This window comes from Microcebus murinus, unplaced genomic scaffold (assembly GCF_040939455.1).
Source record: "Microcebus murinus isolate Inina unplaced genomic scaffold, M.murinus_Inina_mat1.0 scaf019_hap2_Mmur4.0, whole genome shotgun sequence".
NCBI classification, from domain to species: domain Eukaryota; kingdom Metazoa; phylum Chordata; class Mammalia; order Primates; family Cheirogaleidae; genus Microcebus; species Microcebus murinus.
The window spans coordinates 249,308-266,388 of NW_027438965.1; the positions used below are offsets into that span (position 1 = coordinate 249,308).

General features: G+C 63.6%; 4 non-coding genes across 4 annotated transcripts; all 4 read right to left on the reverse strand.

The window, feature by feature from the left end:
- Positions 1-3,091: 3,091 nt before the first annotated feature.
- Positions 3,092-3,210, reverse strand: LOC142867700 (5S ribosomal RNA). Its single transcript, XR_012917058.1, has one exon. It is a non-coding gene; the product is annotated as a 5S ribosomal RNA (ribosomal RNA).
- Positions 3,211-6,735: 3,525 nt separating this feature from the next.
- LOC142867701 (5S ribosomal RNA) lies at positions 6,736-6,854 on the reverse strand. Its single transcript, XR_012917059.1, has one exon. It is a non-coding gene; the product is annotated as a 5S ribosomal RNA (ribosomal RNA).
- A 3,521-nt stretch (positions 6,855-10,375) lies between these two features.
- LOC142867747 (5S ribosomal RNA) lies at positions 10,376-10,494 on the reverse strand. The gene has a single exon (XR_012917104.1). It is a non-coding gene; the product is annotated as a 5S ribosomal RNA (ribosomal RNA).
- Positions 10,495-14,032: 3,538 nt separating this feature from the next.
- On the reverse strand, positions 14,033-14,151 carry LOC142867702 (5S ribosomal RNA). Its single transcript, XR_012917060.1, has one exon. It is a non-coding gene; the product is annotated as a 5S ribosomal RNA (ribosomal RNA).
- Between the last annotated feature and the right edge of the window lie 2,930 nt (positions 14,152-17,081).

The window sequence follows — 17,081 nt, forward strand, 5'->3', positions numbered from 1 at the left end:
CCGCCATCCCCGACAACCCCTTTCAGCTGTGCCCCCCACCCTGTGGGTGGGCTGCCGCCTATTCCCCCGGGCCCGGGCTGGGGCACAGCGCATGGGGGAGGGGAGCGAGTGTATGGGGCGTCTCTCTCTCTCTCTAGGGATGTGTCCCATGGGTGGGGTGGCGTGGTTTGTGGGGCGCTGAAGAAATCAGTCCCCTCCATCTCCTACCTCTGGAAAACGCCCAAGCCCTTGGAGAACTGCCGGCAACGCGACCGTGGGGGCCGGGACCCTCCTCTGTGTCCTCCTGTGGCCCAGTCCAAGGGGCCTGGGCCTGGCCGGGGCTGCATTGGACCCCGACCACCCTGGCGTGTGGACTCGCTAAAAATCGGCGATTAGATATTGGATTCCAGCTTCATTGAGGTCATTTCACTAATGAGTGCACCGGAAAGAGTTTCCTAATCCATCTGTGAGGGTGGCAACTGAAAGAGAATTTTAAAGCTGACAGAATAGGCGAGGAAAGGCATAGGAGATTTCCACACCCAGTAAGGAAGCCTTTCCCGAAATGGAAGAAAGAAACGAGCAAACAGAAACACCGGTAGCCCGCCAGGATCAGAGTCTGCCCCCGAGAGAAAGTACCCTGACCAGGTTCACCCGTGGGTGGGTGGCGAGCTAGCGGCATTCAGAAGAGCGAGGCCCGCAGTCTGTGCAGAAGACACCTGCACTCGGGTGTGTGTGGCGGCACGATTCACAAGCAGCTCCAGATGTTAAGCCAAGGAGAAGCCAGGGAGTTCCCAACGCCCCAGGTGTCCTCAGCCCACGACTGGCTGCTGGGGGAATGCGAAGCCCGGCTCCTTGTCTCAGAGCCCTTGTCTCAGAGCGGGACAACCAGGAGGTGTGACGTACACCCCGGGGTTCCCAGGAGGATCAGGCTGAAGCTGGGACTTGGCCTGAAAGTGTCCCCTCGCATGGCCACCCCCTTCCCCTTCCTGCTCCTCTACTCCTGGTGCCCCTCCATCCAGGGGCCAGACCTTAAAGAGTCACCCGCAAGAGAATCCTGGTCCCAAAGGAGCCTTCTGGGGGACCCGTGCTGAGAGAGGTTGTGGGCATGGCCCGCTGGGGCTCTGCCCGACCCAGGGCTGAGAGATGCAACCTCCCAGCTCTGGGTCCCTGCAGGGGAAGCGTTGGCAAGCACAGGGCCAGTCCTCCAAAGGCCCAGGTGCAGGGAGCCCAGGCCAAGCAGCCTGTGGAAGAAGCCACCCCGGGAACACGACTGCAGGCCACGGCCCTTCCCACCTCCTCCTCCTCCTCCTCCTGCTCCTCCACCCCCCCCCGACCTCCCACCCCCCCACCCCACCCCCCGACATGGCGCAGGGCTCAGAGACACCTCAGACACTTGCTACCCAAAGTGCAAAGGGCATCAGTTGCTCCTCCAAACCCCCCCCCTGCCCAGCAGACCGCGTTGTCCAGCCAGCCCCCGGGCCTCCCTGGGGTGCCCAGCACAAAAGTGCAGACAACCACCGGACCCTCAATCTCAGTTTTCGGATGTTTTTGCCACTCTAAGGACCCGCAGGCCAGCTGGGCCTTCTGGCAGGACAGAGAGCCCCGGAATCCGACGTGGAGAGCTGGGTGTACGTCCCCACGAGGAGGCGGTCCCCACCTCCGCGGCTCTCCCCTTGCGGGGGGGAAAAGCAGCCACGGGGCCTCAGAGAAGACACCAGGCTGGGCGCCCGCCCCACAGTGGGGGCACGTCCCCCGCAGGCCACTTAGCGCCGGCCGCCGGCCGGCGGACGGTTGGGTGGCGCGAGACGCTGCGGCCGCCCTGCTACCGGGTTCCTGGGAGGGCGTCCTGGAACCAGCGTCCACACCAAGCCCTTGGAAGGCCCAGGCGACGGAGGAGCCCCGTCAGGCAGGGGCCGAGGACGGTGACGGCCCGGGCGGGGAGGAGCGTGTCAGGCAGGGGCAGAGGACGGTGACAGGTGACAGGCCGGGCGGGAAGGAGTCAGTCAGGCAGGGGCCGAGGAGGAGACGGGCTGGGTAAGGGTTAGGGTTAGAGTCAGGGCACAAGTCACAATCGCAAAAACCTGGAAGCGACCCGAGTGCCCATCGACCCACGAGTGCGTAAATGAAATGTGGCGCGTGGACACCACGGAGTGCTATTCAGCTAGGAGGAGCAGCGGTGAGAGGGCACCTCTCGTGGTTCTCCTGGCCAGAGCTGGAACCCGTTCCAGTAAGCCAGGTAGCCCAAGAATGGACACACGAGCACCACGTGCTCGCGCTCACCAGCAAATGGGTACGAACCGATGGACACCTAAGTGGACACAGAGGAATCACCTTCATCGGGTGGGTGTCGGGCGGGTGGGGGGAGGGGATGGGCATACACCTCCATTAGGAACGGGGTGGGTGCGCACCGACTGGGGGATGGGCGCACTTGAGGCTCTGACCCGAGGGGGGAGGCTGGGAGAGGGCAACGTACCCGACCTTAACATTGGTACCCCCACAATACGCTGGAACAACATCAGAGGTAAATGAATAAGAACACAGGGGGGAGGGGGGCACGGGCAACACATGTCACCTTAATACTTGGACTCCCATCATCTGCTTGAAAAGAGAGAGAAAAGAAAATGCAATCATAGAGATAAGAGACACTTTTTAAACATAATGAATCCGAAGAGAAAAGTAAAAGGAGGCCTGTGGAGCAGGTCTGGGTGTGACTCCGGATCCCCCAACATCAGGTGCCACCACCAAAGATTCCTACGTGTAGCCCATAGAACCCCAAAAGCAACGGGACGAGTTCTGGTCACATACTCCCTCAAAATGACATCCTGGCCTTCTTCTGGAACTCCCTCCCCTCTCAGACTCTCAAGGTTTCCTCCAGCGTGTCGGTTCCCACAGAGCAGACCTTTGGTCTGAGACCTGACAGTCCAGAAGCCACGCATGCTGCCGCGTGACGGCGGTGTCGCGGCTTGGGACAAGAGGAGGCCCCACGGTGCGGGCTGGGGCGCCAGGCACCGCGGCGGGCGCTGAGGGTGGGGGTGACCCCCACCCCGGGCCGCCGACTCGCTCCCAGAAAGGGGACAGAACAAGAGGCAAAACAAAAAAAAAAAAAAGAAGAAGCCTACGGCACCCGGTATTCCCAGGCGGTCTCCCATCCAAGTACTAACCAGGCCCGACCCTGCTTAGCTTCCGAGACCAGACGAGATCGGGCGCGTTCAGGGTGGTGTGGCCCCTGCCCCGCTCAAGAAGCCGAGCCTCTCTGCGCTTCCCCGCCGCCTCCTCCCCCCGCCCCAGGCCCCGCGCCGGCGCTGACCCGCACCGGGCCGGGCCTGTTGAGTTCACCGGCCGGGTCCGGCGGGCTCCGAGGGACGGGGGTGACAGGCGGGGCGGGGCGGGGCGGGGCGGGGCGGGCAGGGAGCGGCGGGCCGGGGTGGGGGGCTGTCTCTCTATACACACACACACACACACACACACACACACACTCACACTCACACTCACTCACTCACACTCACACAAGATGCGCCTCCACGGCTGGACTCGCCAAGGTGGAGACCTTCCAGCCCCCTTCCTCTCCTCGCCTGGCCCACCCCCAGCTCGTGGCCGCCGCCGCCGCCGCCGCCGCCGCCGATTGCGCACGCGCGGGTCGCCCGCCCTTTGACCCCAGGCAGGGGCCGCCATCCCCGACAACCCCTTTCAGCTGCGCCCCCCACCCTGTGGGTGGGCTGCCGCCTATTCCCCCGGGCCCGGGCTGGGGCACAGCGCATGGGGGAGGGGAGCGAGTGTATGGGGCGTCTCTCTCTCTCTCTAGGGATGTGTCCCATGGGTGGGGTGGCGTGGTTTGTGGGGCGCTGAAGAAATCAGTCCCCTCCATCTCCTACCTCTGGAAAACGCCCAAGCCCTTGGAGAACTGCCGGCAACGCGACCGTGGGGGCCGGGACCCTCCTCTGTGTCCTCCTGTGGCCCAGTCCAAGGGGCCTGGGCCTGGCCGGGGCTGCATTGGACCCCGACCACCCTGGCGTGTGGACTCGCTAAAAATCGGCGATTAGATATTGGATTCCAGCTTCATTGAGGTCATTTCACTAATGAGTGCACCGGAAAGAGTTTCCTAATCCATCTGTGAGGGTGGCAACTGAAAGAGAATTTTAAAGCTGACAGAATAGGCGAGGAAAGGCATAGGAGATTTCCACACCCAGTAAGGAAGCCTTTCCCGAAATGGAAGAAAGAAACGAGCAAACAGAAACACCGGTAGCCCGCCAGGATCAGAGTCTGCCCCCGAGAGAAAGTACCCTGACCAGGTTCACCCGTGGGTGGGTGGCGAGCTAGCGGCATTCAGAAGAGCGAGGCCCGCAGTCTGTGCAGAAGACACCTGCACTCGGGTGTGTGTGGCGGCACGATTCACAAGCAGCTCCAGATGTTAAGCCAAGGAGAAGCCAGGGAGTTCCCAACGCCCCAGGTGTCCTCAGCCCACGACTGGCTGCTGGGGGAATGCGAAGCCCGGCTCCTTGTCTCAGAGCCCTTGTCTCAGAGCGGGACAACCAGGAGGTGTGACGTACACCCCGGGGTTCCCAGGAGGATCAGGCTGAAGCTGGGACTTGGCCTGAAAGTGTCCCCTCGCATGGCCACCCCCTTCCCCTTCCTGCTCCTCTACTCCTGGTGCCCCTCCATCCAGGGGCCAGACCTTAAAGAGTCACCCGCAAGAGAATCCTGGTCCCAAAGGAGCCTTCTGGGGGACCCGTGCTGAGAGAGGTTGTGGGCATGGCCCGCTGGGGCTCTGCCCGACCCAGGGCTGAGAGATGCAACCTCCCAGCTCTGGGTCCCTGCAGGGGAAGCGTTGGCAAGCACAGGGCCAGTCCTCCAAAGGCCCAGGTGCAGGGAGCCCAGGCCAAGCAGCCTGTGGAAGAAGCCACCCCGGGAACACGACTGCAGGCCACGGCCCTTCCCACCTCCTCCTCCTCCTCCTCCTGCTCCTCCACCCCCCCCCGACCTCCCACCCCCCCACCCCACCCCCCGACATGGCGCAGGGCTCAGAGACACCTCAGACACTTGCTACCCAAAGTGCAAAGGGCATCAGTTGCTCCTCCAAACTCCCCCCCTGCCCAGCAGACCGCGTTGTCCAGCCAGCCCCCGGGCCTCCCTGGGGTGCCCAGCACAAAAGTGCAGACAACCACCGGACCCTCAATCTCAGTTTTCGGATGTTTTTGCCACTCTAAGGACCCGCAGGCCAGCTGGGCCTTCTGGCAGGACAGAGAGCCCCGGAATCCGACGTGGAGAGCTGGGTGTACGTCCCCACGAGGAGGCGGTCCCCACCTCCGCGGCTCTCCCCTTGCGGGGGGGAAAAGCAGCCACGGGGCCTCAGAGAAGACACCAGGCTGGGCGCCCGCCCCACAGTGGGGGCACGTCCCCCGCAGGCCACTTAGCGCCGGCCGCCGGCCGGCGGACGGTTGGGTGGCGCGAGACGCTGCGGCCGCCCTGCTACCGGGTTCCTGGGAGGGCGTCCTGGAACCAGCGTCCACACCAAGCCCTTGGAAGGCCCAGGCGACGGAGGAGCCCCGTCAGGCAGGGGCCGAGGACGGTGACGGCCCGGGCGGGGAGGAGCGTGTCAGGCAGGGGCAGAGGACGGTGACAGGTGACAGGCCGGGCGGGAAGGAGTCAGTCAGGCAGGGGCCGAGGAGGAGACGGGCTGGGTAAGGGTTAGGGTTAGAGTCAGGGCACAAGTCACAATCGCAAAGACCTGGAAGCGACCCGAGTGCCCATCGACCCACGAGTGCGTAAATGAAATGTGGCGCGTGGACACCACGGAGTGCTATTCAGCTAGGAGGAGCAGCGGTGAGAGGGCACCTCTCGTGGTTCTCCTGGCCAGAGCTGGAACCCGTTCCAGTAAGCCAGGTAGCCCAAGAATGGACACACGAGCACCACGTGCTCGCGCTCACCAGCAAATGGGTACGAACCGATGGACACCTAAGTGGACACAGAGGAATCACCTTCATCGGGTGGGTGTCGGGCGGGTGGGGGGAGGGGATGGGCATACACCTCCATTAGGAACGGGGTGGGTGCGCACCGACTGGGGGATGGGCGCACTTGAGGCTCTGACCCGAGGGGAGAGGCTGGGAGAGGGCAACGTACCCGACCTTAACATTGGTACCCCCACAATACGCTGGAACAACATCAGAGGTAAATGAATAAGAACACAGGGGGGAGGGGGGCACGGGCAACACATGTCACCTTAATACTTGGACTCCCATCATCTGCTTGAAAAGAGAGAGAAAAGAAAATGCAATCATAGAGATAAGAGACACTTTTTAAACATAATGAATCCGAAGAGAAAAGTAAAAGGAGGCCTGTGGAGCAGGTCTGGGTGTGACTCCGGATCCCCCAACATCAGGTGCCACCACCAAAGATTCCTACGTGTAGCCCATAGAACCCCAAAAGCAACGGGACGAGTTCTGGTCACATACTCCCTCAAAATGACATCCTGGCCTTCTTCTGGAACTCCCTCCCCTCTCAGACTCTCAAGGTTTCCTCCAGCGTGTCGGTTCCCACAGAGCAGACCTTTGGTCTGAGACCTGACAGTCCAGAAGCCACGCATGCTGCCGCGTGACGGCGGTGTCGCGGCTTGGGACAAGAGGAGGCCCCACGGTGCGGGCTGGGGCGCCAGGCACCGCGGCGGGCGCTGAGGGTGGGGGTGACCCCCACCCCGGGCCGCCGACTCGCTCCCAGAAAGGGGACAGAACAAGAGGCAAAACAAAACAAAAAAAAAGAAGAAGCCTACGGCACCCGGTATTCCCAGGCGGTCTCCCATCCAAGTACTAACCAGGCCCGACCCTGCTTAGCTTCCGAGACCAGACGAGATCGGGCGCGTTCAGGGTGGTGTGGCCCCTGCCCCGCTCAAGAAGCCGAGCCTCTCTGCGCTTCCCCGCCGCCTCCTCCCCCCGCCCCAGGCCCCGCGCCGGCGCTGACCCGCACCGGGCCGGGCCTGTTGAGTTCACCGGCCGGGTCCGGCGGGCTCCGAGGGACGGGGGTGACAGGCGGGGCGGGGCGGGGCGGGGCGGGCAGGGAGCGGCGGGCCGGGGTGGGGGGCTGTCTCTCTATACACACACACACACACACACACACACACACACTCACACTCACACTCACTCACTCACACTCACACAAGATGCGCCTCCACGGCTGGACTCGCCAAGGTGGAGACCTTCCAGCCCCCTTCCTCTCCTCGCCTGGCCCACCCCCAGCTCGTGGCCGCCGCCGCCGCCGCCGCCGCCGCCGATTGCGCACGCGCGGGTCGCCCGCCCTTTGACCCCAGGCAGGGGCCGCCATCCCCGACAACCCCTTTCAGCTGCGCCCCCCACCCTGTGGGTGGGCTGCCGCCTATTCCCCCGGGCCCGGGCTGGGGCACAGCGCATGGGGGAGGGGAGCGAGTGTATGGGGCGTCTCTCTCTCTCTCTAGGGATGTGTCCCATGGGTGGGGTGGCGTGGTTTGTGGGGCGCTGAAGAAATCAGTCCCCTCCATCTCCTACCTCTGGAAAACGCCCAAGCCCTTGGAGAACTGCCGGCAACGCGACCGTGGGGGCCGGGACCCTCCTCTGTGTCCTCCTGTGGCCCAGTCCAAGGGGCCTGGGCCTGGCCGGGGCTGCATTGGACCCCGACCACCCTGGCGTGTGGACTCGCTAAAAATCGGCGATTAGATATTGGATTCCAGCTTCATTGAGGTCATTTCACTAATGAGTGCACCGGAAAGAGTTTCCTAATCCATCTGTGAGGGTGGCAACTGAAAGAGAATTTTAAAGCTGACAGAATAGGCGAGGAAAGGCATAGGAGATTTCCACACCCAGTAAGGAAGCCTTTCCCGAAATGGAAGAAAGAAACGAGCAAACAGAAACACCGGTAGCCCGCCAGGATCAGAGTCTGCCCCCGAGAGAAAGTACCCTGACCAGGTTCACCCGTGGGTGGGTGGCGAGCTAGCGGCATTCAGAAGAGCGAGGCCCGCAGTCTGTGCAGAAGACACCTGCACTCGGGTGTGTGTGGCGGCACGATTCACAAGCAGCTCCAGATGTTAAGCCAAGGAGAAGCCAGGGAGTTCCCAACGCCCCAGGTGTCCTCAGCCCACGACTGGCTGCTGGGGGAATGCGAAGCCCGGCTCCTTGTCTCAGAGCCCTTGTCTCAGAGCGGGACAACCAGGAGGTGTGACGTACACCCCGGGGTTCCCAGGAGGATCAGGCTGAAGCTGGGACTTGGCCTGAAAGTGTCCCCTCGCATGGCCACCCCCTTCCCCTTCCTGCTCCTCTACTCCTGGTGCCCCTCCATCCAGGGGCCAGACCTTAAAGAGTCACCCGCAAGAGAATCCTGGTCCCAAAGGAGCCTTCTGGGGGACCCGTGCTGAGAGAGGTTGTGGGCATGGCCCGCTGGGGCTCTGCCCGACCCAGGGCTGAGAGATGCAACCTCCCAGCTCTGGGTCCCTGCAGGGGAAGCGTTGGCAAGCACAGGGCCAGTCCTCCAAAGGCCCAGGTGCAGGGAGCCCAGGCCAAGCAGCCTGTGGAAGAAGCCACCCCGGGAACACGACTGCAGGCCACGGCCCTTCCCACCTCCTCCTCCTCCTCCTCCTGCTCCTCCACACCCCCCCCCGACCTCCCACCCCCCCACCCCACCCCCCGACATGGCGCAGGGCTCAGAGACACCTCAGACACTTGCTACCCAAAGTGCAAAGGGCATCAGTTGCTCCTCCAAACCCCCCCCCGTGCCCAGCAGACCGCGTTGTCCAGCCAGCCCCCGGGCCTCCCTGGGGTGCCCAGCACAAAAGTGCAGACAACCACCGGACCCTCAATCTCAGTTTTCGGATGTTTTTGCCACTCTAAGGACCCGCAGGCCAGCTGGGCCTTCTGGCAGGACAGAGAGCCCCGGAATCCGACGTGGAGAGCTGGGTGTACGTCCCCACGAGGAGGCGGTCCCCACCTCCGCGGCTCTCCCCTTGCGGGGGGGAAAAGCAGCCACGGGGCCTCAGAGAAGACACCAGGCTGGGCGCCCGCCCCACAGTGGGGGCACGTCCCCCGCAGGCCACTTAGCGCCGGCCGCCGGCCGGCGGACGGTTGGGTGGCGCGAGACGCTGCGGCCGCCCTGCTACCGGGTCCCTGGGAGGGCGTCCTGGAACCAGCGTCCACACCAAGCCCTTGGAAGGCCCAGGCGACGGAGGAGCCCCGTCAGGCAGGGGCCGAGGACGGTGACGGCCCGGGCGGGGAGGAGCGTGTCAGGCAGGGGCAGAGGACGGTGACAGGTGACAGGCCGGGCGGGAAGGAGTCAGTCAGGCAGGGGCCGAGGAGGAGACGGGCTGGGTAAGGGTTAGGGTTAGAGTCAGGGCACAAGTCACAATCGCAAAGACCTGGAAGCGACCCGAGTGCCCATCGACCCACGAGTGCGTAAATGAAATGTGGCGCGTGGACACCACGGAGTGCTATTCAGCTAGGAGGAGCAGCGGTGAGAGGGCACCTCTCGTGGTTCTCCTGGCCAGAGCTGGAACCCGTTCCAGTAAGCCAGGTAGCCCAAGAATGGACACACGAGCACCACGTGCTCGCGCTCACCAGCAAATGGGTACGAACCGATGGACACCTAAGTGGACACAGAGGAATCACCTTCATCGGGTGGGTGTCGGGCGGGTGGGGGGAGGGGATGGGCATACACCTCCATTAGGAACGGGGTGGGTGCGCACCGACTGGGGGATGGGCGCACTTGAGGCTCTGACCCGAGGGGGGAGGCTGGGAGAGGGCAACGTACCCGACCTTAACATTGGTACCCCCACAATACGCTGGAACAACATCAGAGGTAAATGAATAAGAACACAGGGGGGAGGGGGGCACGGGCAACACATGTCACCTTAATACTTGGACTCCCATCATCTGCTTGAAAAGAGAGAGAAAAGAAAATGCAATCATAGAGATAAGAGACACTTTTTAAACATAATGAATCCGAAGAGAAAAGTAAAAGGAGGCCTGTGGAGCAGGTCTGGGTGTGACTCCGGATCCCCCAACATCAGGTGCCACCACCAAAGATTCCTACGTGTAGCCCATAGAACCCCAAAAGCAACGGGACGAGTTCTGGTCACATACTCCCTCAAAATGACATCCTGGCCTTCTTCTGGAACTCCCTCCCCTCTCAGACTCTCAAGGTTTCCTCCAGCGTGTCGGTTCCCACAGAGCAGACCTTTGGTCTGAGACCTGACAGTCCAGAAGCCACGCATGCTGCCGCGTGACGGCGGTGTCGCGGCTTGGGACAAGAGGAGGCCCCACGGTGCGGGCTGGGGCGCCAGGCACCGCGGCGGGCGCTGAGGGTGGGGGTGACCCCACCCCGGGCCGCCGACTCGCTCCCAGAAAGGGGACAGAACAAGAGGCAAAACAAAAAAAAAAAAAGAAGAAGCCTACGGCACCCGGTATTCCCAGGCGGTCTCCCATCCAAGTACTAACCAGGCCCGACCCTGCTTAGCTTCCGAGACCAGACGAGATCGGGCGCGTTCAGGGTGGTGTGGCCCTAGACGGCGGAGGGCGCCCCTGCCCCGCTCAAGAAGCCGAGCCTCTCTGCGCTTCCCCGCCGCCTCCTCCCCCCGCCCCAGGCCCCGCGCCGGCGCTGACCCGCACCGGGCCGGGCCTGTTGAGTTCACCGGCCGGGTCCGGCGGGCTCCGAGGGACGGGGGTGACAGGCGGGGCGGGGCGGGGCGGGGCGGGGCGGGCAGGGAGCGGCGGGCCGGGGTGGGGGGCTGTCTCTCTATACACACACACACACACACACACACACACACACTCACACTCACACTCACTCACTCACACTCACACAAGATGCGCCTCCACGGCTGGACTCGCCAAGGTGGAGACCTTCCAGCCCCCTTCCTCTCCTCGCCTGGCCCACCCCCAGCTCGTGGCCGCCGCCGCCGCCGCCGCCGATTGCGCACGCGCGGGTCGCCCGCCCTTTGACCCCAGGCAGGGGCCGCCATCCCCGACAACCCCTTTCAGCTGCGCCCCCCACCCTGTGGGTGGGCTGCCGCCTATTCCCCCGGGCCCGGGCTGGGGCACAGCGCATGGGGGAGGGGAGCGAGTGTATGGGGCGTCTCTCTCTCTCTCTAGGGATGTGTCCCATGGGTGGGGTGGCGTGGTTTGTGGGGCGCTGAAGAAATCAGTCCCCTCCATCTCCTACCTCTGGAAAACGCCCAAGCCCTTGGAGAACTGCCGGCAACGCGACCGTGGGGGCCGGGACCCTCCTCTGTGTCCTCCTGTGGCCCAGTCCAAGGGGCCTGGGCCTGGCCGGGGCTGCATTGGACCCCGACCACCCTGGCGTGTGGACTCGCTAAAAATCGGCGATTAGATATTGGATTCCAGCTTCATTGAGGTCATTTCACTAATGAGTGCACCGGAAAGAGTTTCCTAATCCATCTGTGAGGGTGGCAACTGAAAGAGAATTTTAAAGCTGACAGAATAGGCGAGGAAAGGCATAGGAGATTTCCACACCCAGTAAGGAAGCCTTTCCCGAAATGGAAGAAAGAAACGAGCAAACAGAAACACCGGTAGCCCGCCAGGATCAGAGTCTGCCCCCGAGAGAAAGTACCCTGACCAGGTTCACCCGTGGGTGGGTGGCGAGCTAGCGGCATTCAGAAGAGCGAGGCCCGCAGTCTGTGCAGAAGACACCTGCACTCGGGTGTGTGTGGCGGCACGATTCACAAGCAGCTCCAGATGTTAAGCCAAGGAGAAGCCAGGGAGTTCCCAACGCCCCAGGTGTCCTCAGCCCACGACTGGCTGCTGGGGGAATGCGAAGCCCGGCTCCTTGTCTCAGAGCCCTTGTCTCAGAGCGGGACAACCAGGAGGTGTGACGTACACCCCGGGGTTCCCAGGAGGATCAGGCTGAAGCTGGGACTTGGCCTGAAAGTGTCCCCTCGCATGGCCACCCCCTTCCCCTTCCTGCTCCTCTACTCCTGGTGCCCCTCCATCCAGGGGCCAGACCTTAAAGAGTCACCCGCAAGAGAATCCTGGTCCCAAAGGAGCCTTCTGGGGGACCCGTGCTGAGAGAGGTTGTGGGCATGGCCCGCTGGGGCTCTGCCCGACCCAGGGCTGAGAGATGCAACCTCCCAGCTCTGGGTCCCTGCAGGGGAAGCGTTGGCAAGCACAGGGCCAGTCCTCCAAAGGCCCAGGTGCAGGGAGCCCAGGCCAAGCAGCCTGTGGAAGAAGCCACCCCGGGAACACGACTGCAGGCCACGGCCCTTCCCACCTCCTCCTCCTCCTCCTCCTGCTCCTCCACCCCCCCCCGACCTCCCACCCCCCCACCCCACCCCCCGACATGGCGCAGGGCTCAGAGACACCTCAGACACTTGCTACCCAAAGTGCAAAGGGCATCAGTTGCTCCTCCAAACCCCCCCCCTGCCCAGCAGACCGCGTTGTCCAGCCAGCCCCCGGGCCTCCCTGGGGTGCCCAGCACAAAAGTGCAGACAACCACCGGACCCTCAATCTCAGTTTTCGGATGTTTTTGCCACTCTAAGGACCCGCAGGCCAGCTGGGCCTTCTGGCAGGACAGAGAGCCCCGGAATCCGACGTGGAGAGCTGGGTGTACGTCCCCACGAGGAGGCGGTCCCCACCTCCGCGGCTCTCCCCTTGCGGGGGGGAAAAGCAGCCACGGGGCCTCAGAGAAGACACCAGGCTGGGCGCCCGCCCCACAGTGGGGGCACGTCCCCCGCAGGCCACTTAGCGCCGGCCGCCGGCCGGCGGACGGTTGGGTGGCGCGAGACGCTGCGGCCGCCCTGCTACCGGGTTCCTGGGAGGGCGTCCTGGAACCAGCGTCCACACCAAGCCCTTGGAAGGCCCAGGCGACGGAGGAGCCCCGTCAGGCAGGGGCCGAGGACGGTGACGGCCCGGGCGGGGAGGAGCGTGTCAGGCAGGGGCAGAGGACGGTGACAGGTGACAGGCCGGGCGGGAAGGAGTCAGTCAGGCAGGGGCCGAGGAGGAGACGGGCTGGGTAAGGGTTAGGGTTAGAGTCAGGGCACAAGTCACAATCGCAAAGACCTGGAAGCGACCCGAGTGCCCATCGACCCACGAGTGCGTAAATGAAATGTGGCGCGTGGACACCACGGAGTGCTATTCAGCTAGGAGGAGCAGCGGTGAGAGGGCACCTCTCGTGGTTCTCCTGGCCAGAGCTGGAACCCGTTCCAGTAAGCCAGGTAGCCCAAGAATGGACACACGAGCACCACGTGCTCGCGCTCACCAGCAAATGGGTACGAACCGATGGACACCTAAGTGGACACAGAGGAATCACCTTCATCGGGTGGGTGTCGGGCGGGTGGGGGGAGGGGATGGGCATACACCTCCATTAGGAACGGGGTGGGTGCGCACCGACTGGGGGATGGGCGCACTTGAGGCTCTGACCCGAGGGGAGAGGCTGGGAGAGGGCAACGTACCCGACCTTAACATTGGTACCCCCACAATACGCTGGAACAACATCAGAGGTAAATGAATAAGAACACAGGGGGGAGGGGGGCACGGGCAACACATGTCACCTTAATACTTGGACTCCCATCATCTGCTTGAAAAGAGAGAGAAAAGAAAATGCAATCATAGAGATAAGAGACACTTTTTAAACATAATGAATCCGAAGAGAAAAGTAAAAGGAGGCCTGTGGAGCAGGTCTGGGTGTGACTCCGGATCCCCCAACATCAGGTGCCACCACCAAAGATTCCTACGTGTAGCCCATAGAACCCCAAAAGCAACGGGACGAGTTCTGGTCACATACTCCCTCAAAATGACATCCTGGCCTTCTTCTGGAACTCCCTCCCCTCTCAGACTCTCAAGGTTTCCTCCAGCGTGTCGGTTCCCACAGAGCAGACCTTTGGTCTGAGACCTGACAGTCCAGAAGCCACGCATGCTGCCGCGTGACGGCGGTGTCGCGGCTTGGGACAAGAGGAGGCCCCACGGTGCGGGCTGGGGCGCCAGGCACCGCGGCGGGCGCTGAGGGTGGGGGTGACCCCCACCCCGGGCCGCCGACTCGCTCCCAGAAAGGGGACAGAACAAGAGGCAAAACAAAACAAAAAAAAAGAAGAAGCCTACGGCACCCGGTATTCCCAGGCGGTCTCCCATCCAAGTACTAACCAGGCCCGACCCTGCTTAGCTTCCGAGACCAGACGAGATCGGGCGCGTTCAGGGTGGTGTGGCCCCTGCCCCGCTCAAGAAGCCGAGCCTCTCTGCGCTTCCCCGCCGCCTCCTCCCCCCGCCCCAGGCCCCGCGCCGGCGCTGACCCGCACCGGGCCGGGCCTGTTGAGTTCACCGGCCGGGTCCGGCGGGCTCCGAGGGACGGGGGTGACAGGCGGGGCGGGGCGGGGCGGGGCGGGCAGGGAGCGGCGGGCCGGGGTGGGGGGCTGTCTCTCTATACACACACACACACACACACACACACACACACTCACACTCACACTCACTCACTCACACTCACACAAGATGCGCCTCCACGGCTGGACTCGCCAAGGTGGAGACCTTCCAGCCCCCTTCCTCTCCTCGCCTGGCCCACCCCCAGCTCGTGGCCGCCGCCGCCGCCGCCGCCGCCGCCGATTGCGCACGCGCGGGTCGCCCGCCCTTTGACCCCAGGCAGGGGCCGCCATCCCCGACAACCCCTTTCAGCTGCGCCCCCCACCCTGTGGGTGGGCTGCCGCCTATTCCCCCGGGCCCGGGCTGGGGCACAGCGCATGGGGGAGGGGAGCGAGTGTATGGGGCGTCTCTCTCTCTCTCTAGGGATGTGTCCCATGGGTGGGGTGGCGTGGTTTGTGGGGCGCTGAAGAAATCAGTCCCCTCCATCTCCTACCTCTGGAAAACGCCCAAGCCCTTGGAGAACTGCCGGCAACGCGACCGTGGGGGCCGGGACCCTCCTCTGTGTCCTCCTGTGGCCCAGTCCAAGGGGCCTGGGCCTGGCCGGGGCTGCATTGGACCCCGACCACCCTGGCGTGTGGACTCGCTAAAAATCGGCGATTAGATATTGGATTCCAGCTTCATTGAGGTCATTTCACTAATGAGTGCACCGGAAAGAGTTTCCTAATCCATCTGTGAGGGTGGCAACTGAAAGAGAATTTTAAAGCTGACAGAATAGGCGAGGAAAGGCATAGGAGATTTCCACACCCAGTAAGGAAGCCTTTCCCGAAATGGAAGAAAGAAACGAGCAAACAGAAACACCGGTAGCCCGCCAGGATCAGAGTCTGCCCCCGAGAGAAAGTACCCTGACCAGGTTCACCCGTGGGTGGGTGGCGAGCTAGCGGCATTCAGAAGAGCGAGGCCCGCAGTCTGTGCAGAAGACACCTGCACTCGGGTGTGTGTGGCGGCACGATTCACAAGCAGCTCCAGATGTTAAGCCAAGGAGAAGCCAGGGAGTTCCCAACGCCCCAGGTGTCCTCAGCCCACGACTGGCTGCTGGGGGAATGCGAAGCCCGGCTCCTTGTCTCAGAGCCCTTGTCTCAGAGCGGGACAACCAGGAGGTGTGACGTACACCCCGGGGTTCCCAGGAGGATCAGGCTGAAGCTGGGACTTGGCCTGAAAGTGTCCCCTCGCATGGCCACCCCCTTCCCCTTCCTGCTCCTCTACTCCTGGTGCCCCTCCATCCAGGGGCCAGACCTTAAAGAGTCACCCGCAAGAGAATCCTGGTCCCAAAGGAGCCTTCTGGGGGACCCGTGCTGAGAGAGGTTGTGGGCATGGCCCGCTGGGGCTCTGCCCGACCCAGGGCTGAGAGATGCAACCTCCCAGCTCTGGGTCCCTGCAGGGGAAGCGTTGGCAAGCACAGGGCCAGTCCTCCAAAGGCCCAGGTGCAGGGAGCCCAGGCCAAGCAGCCTGTGGAAGAAGCCACCCCGGGAACACGACTGCAGGCCACGGCCCTTCCCACCTCCTCCTCCTCCTCCTCCTGCTCCTCCACCCCCCCCGACCTCCCACCCCCCCACCCCACCCCCCGACATGGCGCAGGGCTCAGAGACACCTCAGACACTTGCTACCCAAAGTGCAAAGGGCATCAGTTGCTCCTCCAAACCCCCCCCCGTGCCCAGCAGACCGCGTTGTCCAGCCAGCCCCCGGGCCTCCCTGGGGTGCCCAGCACAAAAGTGCAGACAACCACCGGACCCTCAATCTCAGTTTTCGGATGTTTTTGCCACTCTAAGGACCCGCAGGCCAGCTGGGCCTTCTGGCAGGACAGAGAGCCCCGGAATCCGACGTGGAGAGCTGGGTGTACGTCCCCACGAGGAGGCGGTCCCCACCTCCGCGGCTCTCCCCTTGCGGGGGGGAAAAGCAGCCACGGGGCCTCAGAGAAGACACCAGGCTGGGCGCCCGCCCCACAGTGGGGGCACGTCCCCCGCAGGCCACTTAGCGCCGGCCGCCGGCCGGCGGACGGTTGGGTGGCGCGAGACGCTGCGGCCGCCCTGCTACCGGGTCCCTGGGAGGGCGTCCTGGAACCAGCGTCCACACCAAGCCCTTGGAAGGCCCAGGCGACGGAGGAGCCCCGTCAGGCAGGGGCCGAGGACGGTGACGGCCCGGGCGGGGAGGAGCGTGTCAGGCAGGGGCAGAGGACGGTGACAGGTGACAGGCCGGGCGGGAAGGAGTCAGTCAGGCAGGGGCCGAGGAGGAGACGGGCTGGGTAAGGGTTAGGGTTAGAGTCAGGGCACAAGTCACAATCGCAAAGACCTGGAAGCGACCCGAGTGCCCATCGACCCACGAGTGCGTAAATGAAATGTGGCGCGTGGACACCACGGAGTGCTATTCAGCTAGGAGGAGCAGCGGTGAGAGGGCACCTCTCGTGGTTCTCCTGGCCAGAGCTGGAACCCGTTCCAGTAAGCCAGGTAGCCCAAGAATGGACACACGAGCACCACGTGCTCGCGCTCACCAGCAAATGGGTACGAACCGATGGACACCTAAGTGGACACAGAGGAATCACCTTCATCGGGTGGGTGTCGGGCGGGTGGGGGGAGGGGATGGGCATACACCTCCATTAGGAATGGGGTGGGTGCGCACCGACTGGGGGATGGGCGCACTTGAGGCTCTGACCCGAGGGGGGAGGCTGGGAGAGGGCAACGTACCCGACCTTAACATTGGTACCCCCACAATACGCTGGAACAACATCAGAGG